This window comes from Diabrotica virgifera, chromosome 10, assembly GCF_917563875.1.
Source record: "Diabrotica virgifera virgifera chromosome 10, PGI_DIABVI_V3a".
Lineage (NCBI taxonomy): Eukaryota > Metazoa > Arthropoda > Insecta > Coleoptera > Chrysomelidae > Diabrotica > Diabrotica virgifera.
This window is the reverse complement of record NC_065452.1, coordinates 99947853-99973198: the sequence shown is the minus strand read 5'-3', so window position 1 is coordinate 99973198 and position 25346 is coordinate 99947853. Positions and strand designations below refer to the sequence as shown.

General features: G+C 34.2%; 1 protein-coding gene across 1 annotated transcript in view; it reads right to left on the bottom strand.

Annotated features, from left to right (window-relative positions):
• The window catches only part of LOC114326638 (neuroglian-like), a 122625-nt gene extending 100636 nt beyond the window's left edge, over window positions 1-21989 (bottom strand). The window contains exon 1 of the mRNA XM_050641221.1: window positions 21860-21989. The gene's annotated coding sequence lies outside the window, so the exon portion shown is untranslated. The remainder of the gene's footprint in view (window positions 1-21859) is intronic.
• Between the last annotated feature and the right edge of the window lie 3357 nt (window positions 21990-25346).

Genomic DNA, 25346 nt, shown 5'->3' with positions numbered 1-25346 from the left:
ATTTTTTTTTATTTTTTTTGGGTAACAAAAAAGGTCTATTGTAATTTTTTTAAAAGTGGATAGTTTTCTAGTTATAAGCGATTTAAAATCTGAAAAATGCGAAAATACGCATACGCGTTTTCGAGGCTTAGAAACCCATGTGTAAATTATTAGTTTTCAAGTTGACAAGTGCCTAAATTTATGCTTATACATTCAATTTCAAGATTCTAATGAGTAATCGCGGCTTTTTCAATATATACCTTGTTTTTTAATTGTTAATCGCCGCGCGTCGCACTTTGTGGTGCGTCTTTGTTGCACGTATACATATTATGCGTACTTATGCGAAAAATTCCCAACAAGTACTTGACACATAATAACATTTTATAATACAGTAAAACCTGTCAGTAACGGCCACTAAAAATGAACGAACTATTGGCCGATATAGAAAGGTGGCCGGTATTGCCAGTTTGTGTAGTCCACAAATACATAAAAGATAATTGTAACTTTGTTTATTTTATTATGAAAAGCAAATATAATTCTATATATGAACGGACTCTACTAATACTACGAAAAAAAGGGGCTTTGTTGAAGAATTTTTCAATTCACTGTTATTTTCTTATAATGTTCTTTGATAATTTGAGTTTTTACAACACCATATTTTTCGGTCAACTTTTGTAATCTTAAACGGTACTTATCGGGGCATTCACGCTCTGATTTGTAGTACCACTAGTGGTACGACAAGAGAAAGAGAGTGATACTACTTTGTGGTCCCTCTAGTCGTACTACAACACCATTCACCACCCAACATTTTATCTTTCTAGCCGCCAAAAAAGGTCTTACCTTTCAGCCATCTGTTTTCACGGTGGTGTACACTAAAAAATGTATCCAGTAAAGTCTATGCAAAATATAATTCGGAGGATTTGGGTACATAAGTTGAGGTTTCATAATTATTAAGCATGCCATAAGTTTCGTTTCTGTATCATTTGTCTAGGGCTGATATGAACTAATTAATTTTTACGACTCTTGCAATTTTTATGACTTTTTAAGACGTAGGGTAGTTATATTCTATTTTAGTAAACTAAACTGGAGCTGAGATTTGCATTTAAAAATGAATAGTAAATTTGCATAAGATGCCAAAAGAAAATAGTTTTAGATTAATAAGAAATTGGTCTTTATTTACAGAAAGGAAAATGATTGGTCCCAACAAAAAGTAGATAATTAATAATCGTGTATTTTAATAAGGGTAATTTTTGTGACAGTTTATTTTCTATTTAATATTTGCAAAATAGGAATGTTTGCGTAAAGAAACTTGTAGACATCTCATACGTAATATACTGCGACGCATAAGTTAGGGATATAGAAAATTTATGCTCATTTTCATAGTTGATTTTTTCGTGAACGGATTAACGGATCCCGCTAATTTTTTTTACTATTTTAGATATTTCTTTAGTATTGTTTCGCTATAACTTTTCCCATGCGTCACGATTCATTTTAAAACAAATTAAGTCAAAACGTAAAGTGAAACGTGCGCCGATGTGTGTAGTATAATATACATAGTATACAGTATACAAAATGTATATACACATCGACGTTATGTTTTGACTTAATTTGTTTGAAAAAGAATCGTGACGCATGGGAAAAGTTATAGCGGACGAACAATATTATCACAGTTGTGCAAAGATTTACTCAAACTTCTTTTTTGTACTTATACTGGGTGGAGGAAAAGAAATGTTTTTCTTATGTTAAGTTTGAAACATCCTGTAGAGAGGACGAGGTACAATAATGCATCGGAATCGTATTATAGCCTTATGTTTGGTGATTTTTTTTAATGTGCCTGATATCTTTAGAAACAAAGAAAATAGACGGTTTTGTATTTTAACTTGTGTTTTAACCGAAACTAAAGTTTTGAGACACCCTTTAGGGAGGAAGAGGTAAAATGGTGGTTATGCATCGATACTATGTTGTAGTCTCATCTTTTGTGAATCATTTATTTTTTAAATTTTTCTGATATCTTTAATAACAAAGAAACTAGACCGTTTTTCTATTTAATATGTGTTTTAACTGACGACTGCGATACGTGAGGAGGTCACGTCTTATCATACCACTAAGACGACATTATTTCCTATATATAGTGCGAAAGAAAAAGAGTGTTCAAAGAAAAAGTATATGTGTAATGTAACTCTGGATATTTAAAGAGCCTCCAGGTAGACACCGAATCAGTATTACTTTCAGGGAAATTCCACCCCAAAACATCATAGAGCCTCTATTAAACAATCTCGTCTCTCTTAAGTTGTGCTGTGCATACCACTTAGCTGATCGACAATCGTTTACGTTATGTGCCTTTCTGTTTTTAAAGTTTTGTTAACTGTTATTTGTTAGTGTTAATTTAGTTTTGTTTCAGTAAAAATACATGGTAAGGAGTAAAACCACCTATTTTCTTTGTTATTTTCTTTATCTTTAGAAAGCTAAAGATATCAGGGAGATTCAAAAAACAAAATGTTCACAAAACATAAGACTACAATACGATTCCGATCTATACACAGATTTGTACCTCGTTCTCTCTACCGGGTGTTTCAAACTTAACATAAGAAAAACATTACTTTTCTTCCACCCGGTATAAGTACAAAACAGAAGTTTAATTAAATTTTTGCACAACTGTGTAAATACTAAAGAAATATCTAAGATAATAAAAACAAAAATTAGCGAAATCCGTTAATCTGTTCACGAAAAAATAAACTATAAAAATGAGCATACATTTTCTATATCCTTAACTTATGACTCTCAGTGTAGTGGAAATTTTTAATCCAACATCCAACATCGGCATTCACGCTCCAACTTTCTTTGTAATACCGCTAGTCGTACCACTAGTGGTATTACTAGTAGTACTACAACCCATTCACGGTCTGATTTTAGATCCAACATATCACTTTCTCTCTCTTGTCGTACCACTAGTAATACTACAAATCAGATCATGAATGAGGCCCTAATAGTGACAAACATTTCCTCTTTTATGACATTTTATGACCACCACACCGACCCTAATTATTTAATCCCTTTTTAGGTAGGTACAATAGGTATTAAATATAGTACTGGGAATTTCTATCAACAAGTTGACAAAAATATTTGGCCGACATTAACAGGTAAATTTCTATAAAATGTGCTTTAAAAATATGTGATTATTTGGCTGCGTCCGTATTATAAAGGTGGCCGTAAATACCAGATAATAAATAAGCGAATCTACATATAGTTTGTTTGGTGAATTTTGAAATTGGCCGTTAGTATAGGTGGTCGATTTTGACAGGTGGCCGATAACACAGGTTTTACTGTATATTATTTATAGTTTTTTAATAATTGATTTATTTATTCAATTAATTATTGCCAATGCGCTAATTAAATCGGCCAAAACGGTCTAAATTGAAATAAGCCCCAATTACTCATCAGAATTTTGAAATTGAATATTTAAACTTCAATTTATACGCTTGAAAACCTTAAGAAATAATTTACACATGAGTTTTCAAGCTTCGAAAATGCTTATTTTCGCATTTTTCAGATTTTAAATCGTTTAGAGCTCGAAATCTATTAACTTTTGAGAAAAATGACAGATCTTTTTTGTTTAAGATGGCCCAAAAATACTAAAAACATATTTTTGGGGGCAAAAAGGTGACGTTTTGAATTTGTTAAAAAAATTGTTAAAACATTTCTGGTCAAAAATGTTGCCCGGCACCCTTCTGCTTGGTTTATAGGGGATAATTTTTAACAAGAATCCGCAATCGCAATAGCATTAAATCCGGACCCTGAAAGTGTCGTAGGTTTTCGAAACGGACCCTCAGGGAACATAATTGGTGATCCCTGCCCCAGAAAATCAGGGTTTCAGAAACAATCCGCCACTTAAGTGATAGGTGGAATCTGCAACCCTAGACCGCCACTTAAGTGGTGACCACAACGGTGCATCGCACATCGCACTGCACCTATCCTTGACCATAGCCTCGCTGAAGCAAATACAAGCATTGCAGTAAAAGCGCGGTGCCACAAGGACGCACCGCACCGCCCTTCTCACATCGCTGGGTTCCAACGCCCGGCCTGCGTAAATTGAGCTTAGTATTTTCTGATCTTCGCACAGTGCCTTTTCTAGGAATGAATAAAGATAAATTAATTAGTTGTGTGTTTATTTTTGTACCAATTTGGAACAGAAAAAGCAAATGTCGCCACAATAGTTTGGTTTTAAAAAAACTGTGGAAAGAAAGGACGGGAAGAAGTGGATTCGCCATAGTAAATTCGCTTGCTATTTATATGATGCGCCGCCATTTTTGTTCTTTGCGAAAACACCTTGTCTTAAAATTAGAATTTAAAACGACGCTTTCTTCGTACGATGTAAAGGATAACGACGATGTGATTACAAAAATAGAATAAATGTGCGGTGCACGGTGCGTCAGTATGGCTACTAATGCGTAGCGTAAAGCAAAGGCTAGGCTAGGTACTAGGTATAAGTGAGAGGACACAATGGAGCACCGCACATAGCACCGCACCTACCCTTGACCATAGCCTGGCTAAAGCTACAATGCAATCATGGCCGTAAATTTTCGTGGTCACAACGACGCACCGCACCGCCATTCGCACATCGCTTAGTACCATCGCATCGCCTACGTAAATTGAGCTTAGTATTTTCTGATTTTCGCATAGTGGCTTTTCTTGGAATGAATAAAGATAAATTAATTAGTTCTGTGTTTATGCGTGAACCAATTTGGAGCAAAAAACACAAATATCACCACAATAGTATAGGTTTATTAAAACTGTGGAAAGAGAGGCAGAGAAATGTGAAACAACATGTAAATAAAACAATGAAAAATGTATTATACATTATATTTCATATATATTTTGTAATGACTGCAGAAATAAGTTTTCTAGTATCCATTTTGCTTCATTATTGAGCCCTCCAGGTGGAACAAAAAATGTGCAGTGCACGGTGCGTCAATATGGCCACTAAAAACGTAAAACAAATGCTAGACTAGGTACGAGGTATTGTGCTGTGCGTTGTGCGGTGGGATGTGCCGTGCGCCGTTATGGCCGTACCCTTATTATGCTGTGCGTTGTGCGGTGCGATGTGCCGTGCGCTGTTGTGGCCGTCTTCTCAAAATATATAAATATTTCCTGAGAAACCAATTCTCTATGTACAATAGATTTACAAAGTGTTTTTCTTCTTCTTTTTTTGTAGACATGACTCTTTTTCAATGTTCCTCCAGTAAGTTCCATCTTTTTCGTGGTGTTCCCACAAATCGTCTTCCTATTGGGGAAACGTCTCTCTCCGTCCTTACTATATATTCTATTAATTTGTTGTCATTCGGCTTATGTGGTTGTTCCATTTTTAGCTCCTGTTTTTCACCCAGTTATTAGTGTTGTCCACCTTGCACCTCCGTCGTATATCTGCACTTCTAGCTCTATCCCACAGTGTTTTACCATCGATTTTTCGCAGTGTTTTCATCTCTGCTGTTTCTAGAATTCTTTTTGCGCCGGACACCACTTGCGATTTTCTAGTCGCGCGATTGTTTTGTCGCGAAGATGAATACACTGTTTCAAGTACAAGTCAATCCACGATTATTTAGTCGCAAATGAATTTACTTGTATTTGAAACCAATGTGTTAAATCTACGCGACAAAACAATCACGCGACTACAAATCGCAAGTGGAGTTCGGCGCTTTGTCCTTTCTGTATTAAGTCGTGATTCTGCCGCGTATGTCATTATTGATCTGATGACTATTTTGTAAATTCTGCCTTTCACTTCTTTTCCGATATTTTTATTTCTCCATATTGTTTCATTCATTCAACCTGCGGCTCAGTTTGCTTTATTCACCTGATCTTCCACTTCAGTTTCGAGCTTTCCGTAGCTAGATAGTGTGATGCCTAGATATTTAAACTCCATGACTTGTTCTATTATCTGACTCTCCAGCTCTAATTTACATCTTATTAGTTTTTGTATTACATTTAGTCTTTTTTGGGAAAATTAACATGTTTAATTTTCTAGCGGTTATCTTAAATTGGTGCAGAATACGTTGTAAATCATCTTCAGTTTGACATATTAGTATTGCGTCGTCTGCATAACAGATTAATATTCTTCTTCTTCCATTTGGTATCTTCAAATTTTCTTCTCCCATTTGGTATCCTTTTTTGTTCTTACTTTTTTATTATTTCATCCATGATCACATTGAACAATAGAGGACTCAGGGAGTCTCCCTCTCTTATCCCATTGCCAGCTTCAATTGGGTCAGTTAGTTCTTCATGTACTTTTACTTTTATTGTGTTGGTCTGGTAGATATTTTCGGTCGTTTTAATTATTTCTAAAGGTACCTTTGTTTAATAGTCATTTAACGTCCTTTAAGTCGACCATGTCAAATGCTTTCTTAAGGTTCACGAAACATAAGTGTCTTTATGTTGTCAATAATTAATATTTTTTCGTGTTCACTATCTCCAATCTCGTAATTATGAAATTTATATCTGCCCATTTTCTAGGAATTTTTTGTAAATTTTCGCTACCCACCCAAAGCATCAACCTAAATAATATTTACATATACATATTATGTATTTTTTTTAGTTGGTCAGTTGAATCGTTGCTTATTTATTTAATGCGAAACATATTATGTAAGTTCACCGAATAGACTTTATTTTATTATACAGTAGTGCGGATCAGTGACGGATCTAAAAAATTTGTTGGAGGGTGCGGGGGTAGGGACTTCCAATGAAACACTCACCAAAAGACAAAAAGGATAAATACAAACTATATACAAGACATAAATAACAAAACTTATATGCATTAAGTTCCTGACTAGTGAGTTTATTGGGTTGAATTTGTCTGTCTGTGGTTTAAGCTTCATGTCAGCTAATATATTTTTATATCTCAATAAGTTTTGGACCTTGTTGGGGAGGGGGCAAAAATTTCCCTATCTTACCTCCCAGTCGATCCACCACTGGTAAGGATAAGGTAAACATCGACTGATTTGCATTGACTAATTTATTACAAAATATTTAGTGATGAGTGGGATATGATAACAATAAAATGTTATTGAATATTACCGCAGTGTTAATGTATACTTTTACAGAATTTTATGTTGGAAGCGTGATGGTGAGACGCCACTGATTAATGTACAAAAAATCGTTAATAAATTGTTCCTATTAATATTAATGCGTTTTGTAGTTTTGCGTATGCAAAACAGTGTCTTTTATTTTCTTGGAAATGTGACTAAATGTGAAATTGTATGACTAAACCTCAATTAAAATTATATAAGCAAATCCTGAAGTTCATAAATCACATGAGATTCTTGAAACTGACCTTGGATACTAAACTTAAGTCAATTAGTGGAAAAACCATGGATTCAGTCCTGGATTTGTCAATAGGCCATATAGGCCGCGGCCTATGGGCGGCAGCGTCTTAGGGGCGGCAGATTTTACAGGAAGCTCACTTAATTATAGAGAATAAAGGTCAAACAAGTTCACAGGTTGTCTCATGGTTTTTTATACTAATACGTTAAATTCTCATAGAAACTCACATATCGAAAATTATCAATCCTAGGTATTTTTACCGTTTTTATCTACATAATAATATATTAATAATATCTACTATACTATTATTGTGTGACTGTATCTGACTGATGGATAACAGCAGCGGGGCGACGACGAGGCGGGAAAATTATTATTTTAGTAAGGTACATGGGGCGGCGCAAATAAAGTGGCCTACACTCGTAAACAATATAAATCCGGCACTGCATGGATTACAAGTCAAATAAAACGGAACGGAACCAAAAAAGCGACCATATATTTACCATTAATTTTTTGACTTAATTTACCTTAAATTGTTAGTTATAAGATAGTAGAGGCTTCACATTGTTTCTTTGAGCAGTATTTGTTTTTGCTAACCTTGCCAATCAACCTCGACATTTTATCCGGGCTTGGGACCAGCTGTGGTAACCGCAGAGCTACTCGATCCACCCCGCAATTACCCCAGGTAGCAATTACACATTTTTTGACCACAAAGAGCAACATAAATATACATTTCATAAGACCCGTAGACAAAGATCTATGATAGATTATGTCGTAACCAACAGAGATATACATCCATGAAAAATAATCGACGTAAGATGCCTAAACTCAGCAGATGTAGGTAGCGACGATAGCCTAGTATTATGTAAAATAGGAATCATTATGAAATACTTCACACCCAAGAGGGCAGCAACAGCACAAGCAACAATCAGAGTCGAAGGACTGAATACGGCATCCACGGAATACTGATACAGAAGAGGAATATCGGAGAAGATTGCTGAGAATGGAATACATAATAGAAAACGATAACATCGAGGAAAGCTGGCAAAAACTCAAAGATAACATAATTAACGCTGCAACAGAATCACTTGGAGAGAGGAAAGTAACGAATAACATATTAACAAAGAAAACCCCTTGGTTCAGAGAGGAAGTGAAGATTAAATGTGAAGTAAAGAACCTTTTTACAATACAGAACACAACAAACACAACAGGCATACAACCACTACAAACGAATCAGAAACGAAACGAATACTTTAGTGAGACAAATAAAAAGGGAACACTGGCAGAGTTTCTCAAAACAGATAAAACATGGAATAAAACAACTACGGAACACAAAAAGGAGTATGGAGAATGATCAGAGGACAAGGACAAATAAAGGATATGAACGAATTAATAAAGACGAAACGCATTCAGAAGAAAACATGGGCAGACTACTTCCGATCTCTATTTGCTAAGCCGACGAAGATGAACCACCAACACCTGAAGTTACGACAAACGAATAAATATACATCGAGGAGGGAGAGGTAAATACAGCATTAAGAAAATTAAAAAATAGAAAATCTCCAGGAGAGGACAGAATATCGAACGTACTCCTAAGTACGGAGGACAAAATCTGACTAAACAACTATTAAAACTAATACAAGAAATAATGGAACAAAACAGAATACCACAAGAATGGAGATCAAGCATCCTAATATCTCTCTTCAAAAAAAGGAGAACACAGTATTAAAATTAACAACCAAAGTGATAACAAACAAACTGAATGAAGTTATAACATTAGCAGAAGAACAACAAGGTTTTAGGTCGGGAGGATCATGCACTGACGCTATATTTATAATGAGGCAAGTTCAACAGAAATCGTTAGAATACAACAAACCGGCATATTTATGTTTCGTGGACCTTAAGAAAGCATTTGACAGGGTCAAATTAAAGGAAGTTGTCCATTTGTTATACTCAAAAGAGGTACCTCTAGGAATAATTAAAACGATCGAAAGCATCTACGAGAACAACACAATAAAAGTAAAAGTAGAAGATGGACTAATTGACCCAATTGAAGCCGGCAGTGGGATAAGACAGGGGATTCCTTGAGTCCTTTATTGTTCAACCTCTTCTTCTTTTGCCCTTTAATTCGTCCAATTTTGAACATAGGCTTCCCCCAGTTTCCTCCATTCGCTTCTGTTTAGTGCTTTCTGTTTCCAGTGCGTTCCTCCTATCTTTTTAATGTCGTCTCCCCATCTCGTCTGGGGTCGTCCTCTTGCTCTCTTTCCTGTCCATGGTCTCCATTGTTGTATCGTGCTATTCCACCTATTGTCCGTTTGTCTAGCGTTATGACCTGCGAAGCTCCATTTTAGTCTGGCTATATGTTGTCCTGCGTCTTTGACTTTTGTTTTATTTCTTACCCAGTTGTTTTGCTTTTTGTCTGTCAATTTTACTCCTAACATTGCTCTCTCCGTGGCTCTTTGTGTCTTCATTATTTTATCCATGTTTGCCTTGGTCAAGGTCCATGTTTGGCATGCGTATGTGAGAATTGGGAGTATGCACTGGTCAAACACTCTTGTTTTTAAGTATTGTTGTATTTTTTCATTCTTTAGGACCCATTTTAATTTTCCAAATCCTGCCCAGGCTAATCTGACCCTTCTTTTTTGTTCAACCTCATCATGGATGAAATAATAAAAAAAGTAAGTACAAAAAAAGGATGCCAAATGGGAGAAAAACAGCTTAAAATAATCTGCTATGCAGAAGATGCAATACTAATCTCTCAAAGTGAACATGATTTATAACGTATGCTGCACCAATTTAACATGTTAGTTTCTCGAAAAAAGGCAAAATACATGGTTATAACAGGAAATCCAATAAGATGTAAATTGGAGCTGGAGGGTCATATAATAGAACAATTGATGGAGTTTAAATATCTAGGCATCACACTATCTAGCTACGGAAGGCCCGAAACAGAAGTGGAAGATCAAGTGAATATAGTAAACAGAACCGCAGGTTGCCTGAATGACACAATGTGGAGAAATAAAAATGTCGGAAAAGAAATGAAAGGCAGAATTTACAAAACAGTCATCAGACCGATATGACATATGCGGCAGAACCACACTCCGACACAGAGAGGGCAAAAAGATTGCTGGAAACAGCGGAGATGAAAACCCTCCAAAAAATCGATGGTAAGACTCTATGGGACAGAGCTAGAAGTACAGATATACGACGGAGATGCAAGGTGGATAACATTAATAATTGGGTAAGAAACATAAGAATATAATGGAATTACCACATAAGCCGAATGACAAGAAATAGACTAGTAAGGACAGCGAGAGACGGTTCCCCAATAGGAAGACGATCAGTGGGAAGACCACGAAAACGATGGAACGACAACTTACTAGAGGCACATTGAAAAAACAGACAGAGTCGTGTCTATACAAAAACAAGAAGAAGAAGAAGATAGTAGAGGACCCGATATAAGATCGACCTGTTCTTGATAAAAATTATTTGATATGTACTTTAGTATGTTAAAAATTATAAAAAACAAGGGGTGCCCGATATAATTTTGTCCTGACAATAATTAATTCATAATTTAAAAGTAACTTTTTTTATACTTTTTTTTATTTAATGGCATAGATATTAGTCATTCAGCCAGTTGAAATACAAAATATACAATCCTATCCCTAATACAGAATTAAACAGAATCAATATACTAATATAATAAATAACACAATACAATAATAATACAATAAAAACAACGATGGGTTTCTCATAAAGTGATATAACATTTATGATAAAAAAGAATGCAAATCTGAACATAAATCATAAAAAATTTCACTCCCGCGTACAAATCTTATAGGACCGTGCGTGTAGCTGACAAGAAATCTATAATGATATTGTATATTTGTTGTGAGCCTGTAGCCAACAGAGACTGGATATTGAATGGTGCATGCATATTAAGTTTGATTAAATTTTTATAGAGTTTGAATGCTGTTGAAACTTAGTACATTCAAAAAAGATATGATCGAGATCACCCTGCTTTCCGGAATGGTTGCAATTATCGTCTTCAATCACATTTATTTTATATAAATGACTTGGATAGCATGCCAATATATATAATTTAAATATTACTTACATTAAATAAAATTAATAAAATACTAATAAATATATAAATCATCATCATCATCAGTAGCTCGACAACCCTTTTTGGGTCCTGGCTTGTTCTAGGATTTTCCGCCATTCTGTTCCTTGCTTTGTTCTTCCAGTGGGTAATCTCAAGTGTTTTCAGATCTTGTTCCACTTGTTCCATGTATCTAAGTTTGGGTCTTCCCTTTGACCTTCTCCCTAATGGTGTTTGCTTCATTATGTGTTTTGGTGTTTCGGTCTCCAACATTCGTTCAACATGGCCCATCCAGAGCAGACGTCCGATCTTTATGGATGTTATGACGTCGGGTTCGTTGTATGCTGCGTATAGTTCAAAATTATATCTTCTGCGCCATACGTCATTTTGTCAGATTCTGTAGGTTTCTTTGGCCTGTCGATTTTGCTGGCCTTCATGTATTTGGTTTTTATTTTATTAATATTTAGGCCACTGTTTTGTGCCGCTCTTTCTATAGCATTAAATGCTTCTATCATTTCTCTTTTGCTTCTAGCTATGATATCAACATCATCTGCAAATGCCAATATTTGTACACTTTTTGTTATTATTGTTCCTCTGGTGTTGACTTTTGATTTTCTAATTATTTTCTCTAATGTGATGTTGAATAGAATACAGGATAGGGCATCTCCCTGTCGTAGGCCCGTTCTAACACGGGTTGTATCTGTTAGTGCGTTTTGAATTCGAACCCTGCTTTTTACTTTAAGTGTTTCTTTTACTATTTCAATGAGATGAGTTGGAATATTAAACTCTTTCAGGGCGTTGATCAGAAATTCTCGATGGATACTATCATAGGCACTCTCAAAGTCAATGAAGAGATGATGTGTTTCTATATTAAATTCACTAGTATTTTCCAAGATTTGTCTCAAAACGAAGATTTGATCTATTGTAGACTTCTGCCTGCAGAAACCTCATTGATATCCCCCAACTATTTGTTCCGCATATGGTCTCAATCGCTCAGACACAATATTTGACAGTATTTTATATGCCACAGTCAGTAGCGTTATTGCCCGGTAGTTGTTACATTGAAGCTGATCTCCCTTTTCATGTAGTGGAATGATTACTCCGGTATTCCAGTCTTGTGGTAGTTGTTTATTATTTCATATGTTCACTATAAGTTCGTGTATCGCATTCAATAGGCAGTCTCCGCCTTCTTTTATTAATTCTGCGCTAATGCTGTCCAATCCAGGTGACTTGTTGTTTTTCAGTCTGGTAACTGCTTCTTGCATTTCAGCTTCTGAAGGGGGGATTGTTTCTCTGGTATCCGTTTGATCCAGTATAATTTCATCGTATAGTGGATCTCCGTTTTGTTCAAACTTCTCTTTGAAGAATTCAGTCCATCTTTGCAGTATTTCACTCTGTTGAGTTACTATATCTCCTTCTTTTTCTCTGCACATCATTGTTCTTGGTTTAAATTCTTTTCTGCTTTTGTTACGTGTTTGGTAGAATTTTCTGGCTTCTGTTGGTTTATTTAATTCTTCAATTTCTTGGAGTTCTTTTTCTATATGTTCTCTTTTCTTTCTGCGGTGTATTTTCTTCTCTTCCCTCCTTAGCATTCTATATTCCTCCTCTGCCTGTCTTGTTCTATGTCGTTGTTGTAGTCATTGATATGCATTATTTTTTCTTTCTGTTATGTGACGACACTCTTCATCGAACCACTTCCCTTCAGTCGGTTTGACCTTTTTTTGTAGACCCAAGGTCTCTTTGGCAGCGTCTTGTATGATGTTTTTATACGCTTCCCATTCTCTGTTTATATCCTCGTGCTTTTGTCTGTTTTCTAGCCTCCCTTTTATATATTCTTTGTATTTGGTCCTTTTGCTGTTGCTTTCTAAGTTTTTTATTTCATATTTTTCAATTTTGGATCCATTTTCTTTTTTAATGTTTGAGATTCTGGCTCTTATTCTACTTTCCACTAGGTAGTGATCTGAGTAAATATATAAATACTTACATTAAATAAAATTTGGCCCCGGCAAAACGATATATAGAGTTTATAAAACCTGCTAAAATACTAAAGGCTCCCATTCACATTGAGATCAGTATCGATACATGTCGCAAGTATCAGTATTTCGATACAAATCTCATATGTAGTGTATTTGGCTGTCTCAGTATCGCTGTATCAGTATCACAACTACCTATCTTCGTCGTCTACAACTCTATCGTCGTCTCTATCACTGTCTTGAAACAGATACAAATCTCATGATGCTGTATCGAAACTTGTCGCGATACATGTATAGATACCGTCCTCTACGTGAATGGGACCCCATATTATATTGGACTGTGTCAGTATCGCTGTATCACTATCAAAACTCTCTATAGGGCCCCATTCACGTTAAGATCGGTATCGATACAGGTATCGCGACAAGTTGCGGTACACGTATCATGAGTTTTGTATCTGTTTCACGACAGTGATACATATGACGATAGAGTTGTAGACGGCGAAGATAGAGAGTTGTGATACTGATACAGCGATAGTGGGACAGCCAAATACACTACAAATGAGATTTGTATCGAGATACTGATACTTGCGACATCTATCGATACTTATCTCAACGTGAATGGGGGCTTTTAAGTGAAAAGTTGCGATACACGTATCATGAGATTTGTATCTATTTTACGACAGTGATACAGACGGTGATGAGGTGATGATGGGAGTTGTAGACGACGAAGATAGAGAGTTGTGATACTGATACAGCGATACTGAGACAACCAAATACACTATGAGATTTGTATCGCGATACTGATACTTGCGACATGCCTCGATACCGATCTCAACGTGAATGGGAGCCTTTAAAATCTATAGTAGGAGAAAACTAGACGGAATGGAGTAAGAAACGAGAATTCATCATCATTCTCTTTGCCTTATCCCTATGCGGGGTCGGCTTACCTAATTGCATTTCTCCACACAATTCTATCTTGCGTCATGTCAATATTAATCCCCTTTACCAATATGCCCTGCCTAATCGTCTCCCCCCAGGTCTTCTTTGGTCTTCCTCTCCTACTCTTTCCAGGAATCAACGTCTCGTCGTTGAACATGACCAAACCATCTTAACCTATGCTCTCTCATTTTGGCTTCAATTGGTGCCACACCTAGACTTCCTCTAATATACTCATTTTTAATTTTATCCTTTTTTGTCACTCCAGATCATCCATCTAAGCATTCTCATTTCCGCCACATGCATTCGTTGTTCCTCTTTCTTTTTCACTGCCCAACATTCAGTTTCGTACATCATAGCCGGTCTTATGGCTGTTTTATAGAATTTTCCCTTCAGCTTGATTGGAATTTTTTTGTCACACAACACACCACTCGCTTCCATTTTATCCATCCAGACCTAATTCTACTGCACGCATCTTCAGCTTTTTCTCCATTACTCTGTAATACCGATCCTAGGTACTTAAAACTATTGCTTTTCACAATCATTTCACCATCTAAAGATACCATTTTATTTGTAGTATCTCTAAATGAACATTCCAAATACTCTGTTTTTGTCCTACTAAGTTTTAAACCTTTTCCTCTAGAGCTTGTCTCCACTGTTCCTAGTTTTTGTTCTAAGTCGCTTTCACTATTTCCTGTTAACACTACGTCATCAGCATACATTAAACACCGTGGAATGTTACCCTGTATATAGTTTCGCTGTTATCTGGTCAAAAACTAATGAAAATAAATAAGAACTAAGCACCGAGCTTTGGTGCAATTCTACCTTCACATGAAATTTATAAGTCTCTCCCACACCTGTCCTAACACCAGTCGTTACTCCCTCATACATATCTCTCACAATCTTTACATATTCACCAGGGACTCCTTCCTTATTGAGTGTCCACCACAGAATCTCTCGAGGAACTCTATCATATGCTTTCTCAAGATCAATGAATACCATATGAGCGTTTGTTTCTTTATTCCTATATTTTTCCATTAGTTGCCTTATAATGAAAATTGCATCTGTTGTTGATCTGCCCTGCGTAAAGCCAAATTGATTATCGGATATTTCGGTTTCTTCACGTATTCGTCTATCAACTACTCTCTCCCATATTTTCATGGTGTAACTAAGTAGTTTTATAGCCCTGTAATTTGTACATTGTTGTATATCTCCCTTGTTTTTGTAAACAGGTACTAATATACTGCTTTTCCATTCGTCTGGCATTTGTCCAACTTCCATAATTCTAAAAATAGACCTGCTAGCCAACTTGCTCCTGTCTCTCCCAATGCTCTCCATACTTTCCCAGGAATATCATCTCGTTCGACTGCTTTTCCTTTCTTTATTTCTTGAAGGGCTTGAGCCACTTCCTCATTTGTTATTTTGGTGACCATTACTGTTACTGTCTCCGTTAACTTTACAGGTTGTCTGTCAAATTCTTCATTTAATAAACTGTCAAAGTACTTTCTCCATCTCTTTTTGACATTCTTTTCGTGAATTACTATTTTATTATTTTCATCTCGGATATATCTGACCTGATAAAATTCTTTTGCACTCGTTTCGGCTATTTTATATATCTTTGTTTCGCCTTCCCTGGTATCAAGTTGATCGTATAGGTTTGAATACGCTTCTGTTTTAGCTTTTGCTACTGCTACTTTCGCATCCTTTTTGGCGACCATATAGTTTTGAAGATCTATGTCCGATCTGTTTTCTTGTCACTTTTTATATAATTTTCCCTTCTCTTATTTTTCCTTGTACTTCGTTTGACCACCACCAAGTCTCTTTATCCTCAAACTTTTTTCCTGACGTTTTCCCAAGTATTTCAATAGCAGTGTCTCTAATAATACTGTCCATTTTGCTCCAAATCATATTAGGGCTTCCTTTTATATTCGAACATATTTTTTCTACTATTCTTTCCCTGAATAGACCCTTTTTCTCATCTTTAGTATCCACCACTTGATTTTTTGTGCTCCTCTCCGATATTTTTGTTTAGTTTCGCTTTTTACTTCGATGTTCAGAACAAGCAGCATATGTTGTTGGCTTACTGTCTCGCTAACTGTTACCTTGCAGTCGTTGCATTCACGTATGTCTTCTTCTCTTATCATGAAATAGTCTATTTGGGAGTGTTTGTAACAAGGGTCTAACAAGTTGAGTTTCTCTCCTTTTACAGAATGTGTTAAAAATGCCATATCTAATGCTGTTGCTAATTCAATCATATCATCTCCAGCTTCATTTCTAGTTCCAAAGCCATTTCTAGTTTCCATGTATGGTTTCATATCCTGTCTTGGTTTGGCCCCCATGTGCATTGAAATCATCTCCTATTATAACTTTCTCCTCTAATGGAATATCACACAGTACGTCTCCTAATTGGTCATAGAAAGCTCGTCTTTCATTCTCACCCAGACCTGTTTGAGGGATATACACACACAAAACATTCAATACCTCTTTATAAATTACAAATTTCACTGACATCATTCTATCACTAGTTCTTACAACTTCTACTACGTTATCTTTCATTTCACTATCAGCAATTATACCAATTCCATTTTTACTATTACTACTCCCTACATACCACAATTTGTATCCTTCGCCTAGTTCTTCGTCCTTTGTCTTTCCACCTAGTTTCTTGAATGCAAGCAATTTGAACTCTCCTTCGTTTGAGCGCATCCACTAACTCCAGACTCTTACCTGTAAGACGTTATTGTAGTTGTAGACCTAGGAAGAAAACCTACATGTTTCCTGCCTAGAGTTCGCGTCCAGACACTAACTCCAGACTCTTACCTGTAAGACTACCAGGATTCCATGACCCTATCCTGATTTTTCTAACCTGTAATGGTGTTCCCCCTGAGATAGTCCTCACCCGGAAATCCTAGCGGGGGCTCATTTTACTTCCGGAATATTTTACCTCAGGAGATGCCATCATTTCACTATAAGTTTTTATTGCATTGGAGAAGGTCTTTTCATTATTAGGCCTGAAAAGATTTTTTGGATATTTGATGCCTGAATGCCTCTTCTATCAGCATCATATCCTGCACGATTTAGCCAATACACCACCAATGCAACCAAAGTGCAGTATTACCCCACACCCGCTTGCGTTTTTCCGTATAGGCCAGGTATATATACAGTGAGCACGTAAAGGTTGGAATAAATTCATTTTCTCGAAAATGGACGATTTTGGAAAAAAATCCTGAAACAGGTCAATTTTTATTTTTAAATTACGACTTTTTGGCATATATATCATATTAGTGACGTCACCCATCTGGGCGTGATGACGTCATCGATGATTTTTTTAAATGGGAATAGGGGTCGTGTGATAGCTCATTTTAAAGGTAATTTAATTATCTATTCAGTAATATAAACATTTATATAATTATTTGTACAAGGTATCCAAAAAAAAATTTTTTAATTAAATTTATTGACATAAAAACAGGGGCGTCCAGGGGGGCATTTGCCCCCCCTGGCCCTGAAAATGACTGAAATTTACGGAAAATACATCAATATTCATCATAACATCATACATATATAATGTATTGTATATATAGTGCTTGCCCCCCCCCCAAACAAAATTTCAAACGACGCTCCTGCATAAAAAGAAGAATGCATGTAATTTATTTAGTCCAAAATACATTTTACTGCTCTCAGAAAACAGAAAAAAATGTTAATTTGAAAAATAATCGTTGCTTTTCGCTTAAATTAAATGTTCAAACTGTCAAGAGGAACGTGGGTGGTGGCTTTAATATTGAATTTTTAGCAAAAAACAATATTTATTTGTCAAATATACATTATTTCCTATTTTCTGATAGCAGTAAAATGTATTTTAAGTTAAATAAATTACACACATTTTTCTTTTTATGTCAATAAATTTAATTAAAAAAATTTTTTTTGGACACCCTGTATAAATAATTATGTTAATGTGTATATTATTGAATAGAGAATTGAATTACCTTTCAAATGAGCTATCACACGACCCCTATTCTCATTTAAAAAAGTTATAGATGACGTCATCACGCCCAGATGGGTGACGTCACTAGTATGATACATATGTCAAAAAGTCCCAATTTAAAAATAAAAATTGACCTGTTTCGGGATATTTTTCTAAAATCATCCATTCTCGAGAAAATGAATTTATTCCAACCTTTACGTGCTCACTGTATAAGTAGGGATATACTGCCCTATAAGCAAATTTATTGTTGCCCGTATCCCGCCAACTAGGAGGCACGTACTTTATTCGGGATAGATAAAACTCAATAAATTAGTTTCTAACCCAATTCATATTCTTAATCATGAAAATAGTACTCCAGGGTAATAAGCTAGAAATAGACCATGTTCGGGATACTCAAAGATCCAGGTAGCTGACTACTTTTTTAGTTATTGTATACCTATAGGATGAAAACCTACCTGTTTCCTGCCTAGAGTTCGCGTCCGTTTTTTAATTATTAACAATTTAGTGCAAAAATCGCCATATTTTCGATTTTTTTGCACCCCATTCAAGAGCTAAATTGTTAAATTGACATAAAATTACAAAATTTAATTTTTTAGAACATTAAAAAACCTTCAAAATGCCGATTTTTAAAGTTAAAAAGTTAATTTGTTGCTACGCAAACTGCAAAATAAGTGAAAATCGTTATTTGTTAATAACTTTTATTACTAAAACTACCTTAGAACTTTAGTGTTTTACCCAAAGTTGGGTAATTAACAAGGGTAATTGAGGGTATTGGGGTACTTAACAAACCCTCAAAATTTGAAACAGATCCATTCATTAGTTTAAGAGTTATTCGAATTGTTTATCCCAGAAACCTTTATTTTGCAATAACATAAGACAGAAAATATTGAAGATAGGGCAGTTTTGCGTATGCCAAATGAAAGTAGAAAACTGATGCTATCAAAATGTACTAAAAAAAAAATAAAAAATTATCTAATATTGTCAAAAATCCTAATGCCAAATTTGTGAAATTTTGTAGTTTATAAATATTTAGAATAACTTTAAAAATATTGTCCGTAGAAAAAATCATTTTACATATTAGAAAAGCTGGTATTTTACACGAATTTTTAAAAATGTAGTTCAATTGGTGACTAGTCGTGGTAAGTGAAGGGGGAGCTGGGAGCCGATAAATGCACGAGTTCAAAAACTAAAAAAGACAACTTAAAACTACTATCATTTTATATACCTCGGGATCTACTGAATATATTTTGATCGTTCTTTTTTTAATTTGTATGTAATTTTTCTGTACATTACAAATATGCAATTTGTGTAGACATTTATTAATTAGTAAACAGTCTAATTTGATTAAACAATTTTTGAAAAAATAATTTTTTCCCAAAAATCCATGATTTTAATCATACTATCGTTATTAATCATAGAAAAAGTTAGGGTATACTTTAATAAATAAATTATCTTCAATAAATAATTATCTAATAAAAATCATTTATTTATTAAAGTGTACTTTAACTTTTTCTATGATCATTAATGATACTATGATAAAAAAAAAATAGATTTTTGTAAAAAAAATATTTTTTCAAGAATTGCTTAAACAAATTAGACTGTTAATTAATTAATAAATTTATAAACAAATTGCATATTTGTAATGTATGTAGAAATCACATACAAATTAAAAAAAGGTAGATCAAAATCCATTGAGTTGATCCGGAGATACAGAAAATTATATTCGTTTGAAATCGCTTTTTCGGTATTTTAACTAAGTGGATTTGTAGGTTCCCCCTGGTAATCGTTTGAACTACATTTTTGAAAAATCGTAGAGGGTGCTGTGAAGGTACAATGTTTGTGCAAATTTTTTAAGAAAAAATACAAATCCTATTCTTTAAAATGGCATTAATGAGATTCCTTAATTATTATAAACAAATTAGCTGTGAATTAAAAAAAAAACATATGGCTAACTTTGTCCCAAATGAACCCAGGCTAAATTTTTTTATTTGAAAATTCGTGTTAAAATACCTACTATCTTTTCGAATACATAAAAATATTGTTTCTACGGACAATATTTTTAAAGTTATTCTAAATGTTTATGAACTACAAAATTTCAAAAATTTGGCATTAGTATTTTTGACTATATTAATTATTTTTTTATCTTTTTTTAATACATTTTGATACTATCACTCTTCTACTTTCATTTGGCATTCTCAGAATTGCCCTTCATTATTTTCTGTTTTATTGCAAAATAAAGGTCTCTGGGATAAACAAATAGAATAACTCTTAAACCCAACTTTGGGTGAAACACTAAAGTTCTAAGATAGTTTTAGTAAAAGTTATTAACAAATAACGATTTTCACTTATTTTGCAGTTTGCGTAGTAACAAATTAAATATAAATGGTGTATGAGTAAGAAACGAGAATATCAGACAAAAATTTGATGTTCAAGATGCAGTGAGATTAAGATGAGAACGAAAAAGAAATTGAAATCAACGTGTAACGATAATAAGAGAAAATAGAAGTGCAAGAACTTGTAAGAGATGGGAAACCAAATTGAAGACAGCTCCCAGGAAGAATCACAAATAAGAATAAATATTACCCAGTTAACAAAGGTCGTAGATCTAACGTATGTAAAAGAAAAGAAGAAGATTTCTTACAGTACCTCATCCTATTATTGCGTGAGCACGAGCACTCTGCAAGTTTTGCAACCAGTTTTCCGATGTACTTATGTAGTTAGCGTCAGAAAAACGTCAGAATAAACGTCAGAAAACTAAGATAATGAAAATAATTACACCAAGAGAAATGGGAATATCACTGGGAGGCACGGAATTATAAACGGTAGAGAAATTTAACTACTTGGGTAGTATTTTGAACAACAAAGGAGGGACTGAGGAGGACGTAAAACGGAGAATAGGAATAGCTCAAAACAGCTCAGAATAGGAATAGCATTCAATATGCTAAGGAAAATGTGGTCTTCACGTCAGATGACAAGTAAAACCAAGATAAGATTATTCAACAGCAACGTGAAGACTGTGTTATTATACAGAGCAGACACTTGGAAAGTGTCAAGAAAATGTATCGGACAGATGCAAGTGTTTATAAATAAATGCCTAAGGAAGATTCTTAACATTTACTGGCAAAACCGCATATCAAACCAAGAGTTATGGACAAGAACTAATTAGGAATCTATATCTAAGACAATATGCAAAAGGAAATGATGTTGGATGGGGCACACACTAAGGAGACCTGATACAGACATAGCGAGGCAAGCCCTAGAATACACACCACATGACAAGAGAAGACCAGGTAGACCCGTAGAAACGTGGAAAAGAAGTGTGGAGAAAGAAATTAATGCTATTGGGAAAACCTGGGCAGAAATAAAGATTAGTGCCAAGGATAGGACAGAATGGAGGCAGACAGTTGACGCCCTATGCTCCGCATGGAGTGAAGAGGAATAAGTAAGTAAGTTATGTAGTTAGCAATTAACTAGCATGCGGTTAGTACATTAATATTGATTATTATGTCATTTATGTTCAATTTGTTCGTAGTTTGTGTTTTTTGATGTAGAACTATATATTATATTTAAAATATTTACCTTCTTATAACTTATTGTCACAAACCAATTGCCGCTTTACAACAAATTATATTATCGTAATTAAAAATTACATTAGAAGCGTTTGAACTCATTGCCCTAGAGCTCAACTTATCAATAATATGTCATGTAAGTTTTAAAACAGTGGTGATAACCATAGGCGTGGCCAGCTTTTTTAGTGTGGGTCCAGTGCTGAAAATCGCGACCCTACTTTTGTCTTTAAATTTCCAATAATGATTTTGATGCATGAAAACCGGTTTACAATTTTTTGAAATAATTTTTTAAATTCAAAATAGAATAGAATAGAATAGAATAGAATAGAATAGAATAGAATAGAATAGAATAGAATAGAATAGAATAGAATAGAATAGAATAGAATAGAATAGAATAGAATAGAATAGAATAGAATAGAATAGAATAGAATAGAATAGAATAGAATAGAATAGAATAGAATAGAATAGAATAGAATAGAATAGAATAGAATAGAATAGAATAGAATAGAATAGAATAGAATAGAATATAATAGAATAGAATAGAATAGAATATAATAGAATAGAATAGAATAGAATAGAATAGAATAGAATAGAATAGAATAGAATAGAATAGAATAGAATAGAATAGAATATAATAGAATAGAATAGAATAGAATAGAATAGAATAGAATAGAATAGAATAGAATAGAATAGAATAGAATAGAATAGAATAGAATAGAATAGAATAGAATAGAATAGAATAGAATAGAATAGAATAGAATAGAATAGAATAGAATTTATTTGGTCAATATACAAAACTTGTTTTGTTTTTGATAAATCAAAAGAATAGTGATAAATATTACATACATACATTATAAAATTTTAGTAAAATTTAAATTTAAATATTATAACAAACTGATATTTAATACTAACAATTTTAGGAATGACAAACACACTAAGTAAAAACGTAAAAACTTGAAATAACATAAAATCATTCAATATTGCCAAAATAGGCAAAAACTCTGGCCAAACTAGCACTATTGTGTAAAAGCTGTACTTAGGTACTCTGTCTTTGAATAAAAACGATGCTTATAAAGTGTGATTTTATTTTAACTTTAAACGATTGTAAGTGGAGACTTTTTACTTGATCTGGCAAAAAGTCGTACAAACCAACATCAGTCAAATTTGTTATACTTTTTGTCAACCAAAATCGTTGTGCTCTAATAGCATCTCTGGATCTTGTATCGTGATCATGGAAGTTGGAGTTTATGTTAGAGCCCCCGCAAACTGCAGACTTTTATCGGCTGATAGTTTGGTCGGGTTGGGCTGTTAGTGCGCATACCGAGCCAACTAAACAGTCGGGTTGATAAAGGGGGCGCAGACTAGCAACAACTCTCTGCCAACTATTCTCGAACGATTTACTGAAGTTCGTATTTGACTGTTGAAGTGAGTGGTTGCATAATGAAAAAATTCTCCAGTTATGTTCTCATACAACGGAGGAGGAAAACCAAGAAAAGATTCCGAGAGTATTGGGTGCATCCAATTCTCAGTGATAGATTATTGAGTGGAAAATTTTACACGATGCATACTAAATTACTTGATTACCCAAAAAAGTTTTTCGCCTTTTATCGGAGTTAGGCAGGGATGTATTATGTCTCCATTACTCTTTAATGCATATTAGTGAAGCCATTTTTGAAGAAGAATTACTATCTCAAAGTGAAGGAATAATAATTAACGGAAGATCTACTAGCAACATAAGATATGCAGATTATGACAAATCATTATTGGAAAAAGAAAAACTCTCCTCCTTTAGCAGATGCATTTATTGATACAAACTTATTTCAAAATGATATTGTTAAACTTAATAAAATACCATTGTATGCACACAGTTTCGATTCTATAATTGACAAACCTATCACCATATTCCCTCGGTATTCAGATTGTAATATCTTAAACCAAGCCATAATAAAATCCATTGTGAATAGTCTCGGGTCGAACTTAACTAAAATATATACAGATGGGTTAAAAACGGAGGTAAATACAGGTTCGGCATTTTTTGTTTCAAACATAAATCATATTGAAAAGTACAGAATCTCAAATTATTGTTCCATTTTTACCGTCGAGTCTTTTGCTATTGAAAAGGCACTAAAATGGTGTGCAGCTCAAACATGCACGAATGTGGCAATAATTTCAGACTCAAAATCAGCATTAAGTACAAGCTATTAGCGGTCACCCAATAAACCAATTCCGAAATGCCTTAATTTTAAACATTAAAAAATTAATTATGGATCTTAAACAAAATAATGTAACTGTTTCGTTTATTTGAACGAAAGGACATTGCGGAGTCGAAGGTAATGAAATTGCGGATATAGCCGCAAAAAGTACTCACAGTTGCCACCATATTGACAAAGTATTTAATTTAAAAGATTTGAATAATGCTCTCAAACCTAATATCAGAAGAAAATGGGAAACTAATTACAAAAGAATTGCAAATAAATCTACAAACCATTATTTCAGTATTCACCCTACACTTCCAAAAAATATCCCTCATTTCACCTTTAATTATAATAGAGCACAAATTTCAGTATTAACTCGTTTAAAATTGAACCATGGTTGCTTTCCATCTCACTTATATAAAATTGGAATACTTAACTCTCCTGTCTGTAGTTGTGACAATATACATAACTAGCTTAGGACGTACGCAACGCGTATATAATATATTATATGTATAGCACTTCTGTTTGGATGGGGAAAAAGCATTTGGATGAGGTCGCGACCGTCATCGCTATGGTAAGATATTAGTAATTTATATACTATAAGTTGAATTGCCTATAAGTTCGATAGAAGTTATAAAGGTTGGAAGGGAGATAGTGTGTGTACACGAAGACGCTTGGTTCGCCAGAAGTTTTCACTTCTGTCACCACACCCACGAGTGCCTTAATTTTTTTTTAGATTATTTGGGTAATTATGAGCAAAAAAGGTCTCTTGTGATTTTTCTCTAGAATTGATTGTTGTCGAGTTATATGTGATTTAAAATTTGAAAAACGCGAAAATGGCCATTTTCAAGACTTGAGAACTCGGTTAAAAATTATTATTATGAAAGTCAGAAAGTGACTAAATCAAAGTTTTAATTTACCGAATCGGAATAATTTACCCAACGGGGGTGACGATACAGCCTGTACTAATACCATTCGGCGCTGAAATGGTATGTTTTTTTAATTCGTCAAAAAATCGTCACTATCTTTAACAAGGTTCTGAAATTGTTTTCTTGTGGAATGTCTAAATTAAGTATTATGTTTATATGGGGTCGAGTTGTAATTATTAATTCAATTATTGTTTTAATGAAAATTACATTTTTAATTAACTAATGTTTGACGTTTAGATTTTCACTCCGTATATCGTTCTCAAAAAAGATGATTCTCTAAATTCCGGGAAGATTCTATCTAGGTTTTGAAAAGAAAATATAATTAGATATATCTACCTTATTATTTATGATTATTAACTTATTTATTACAAAA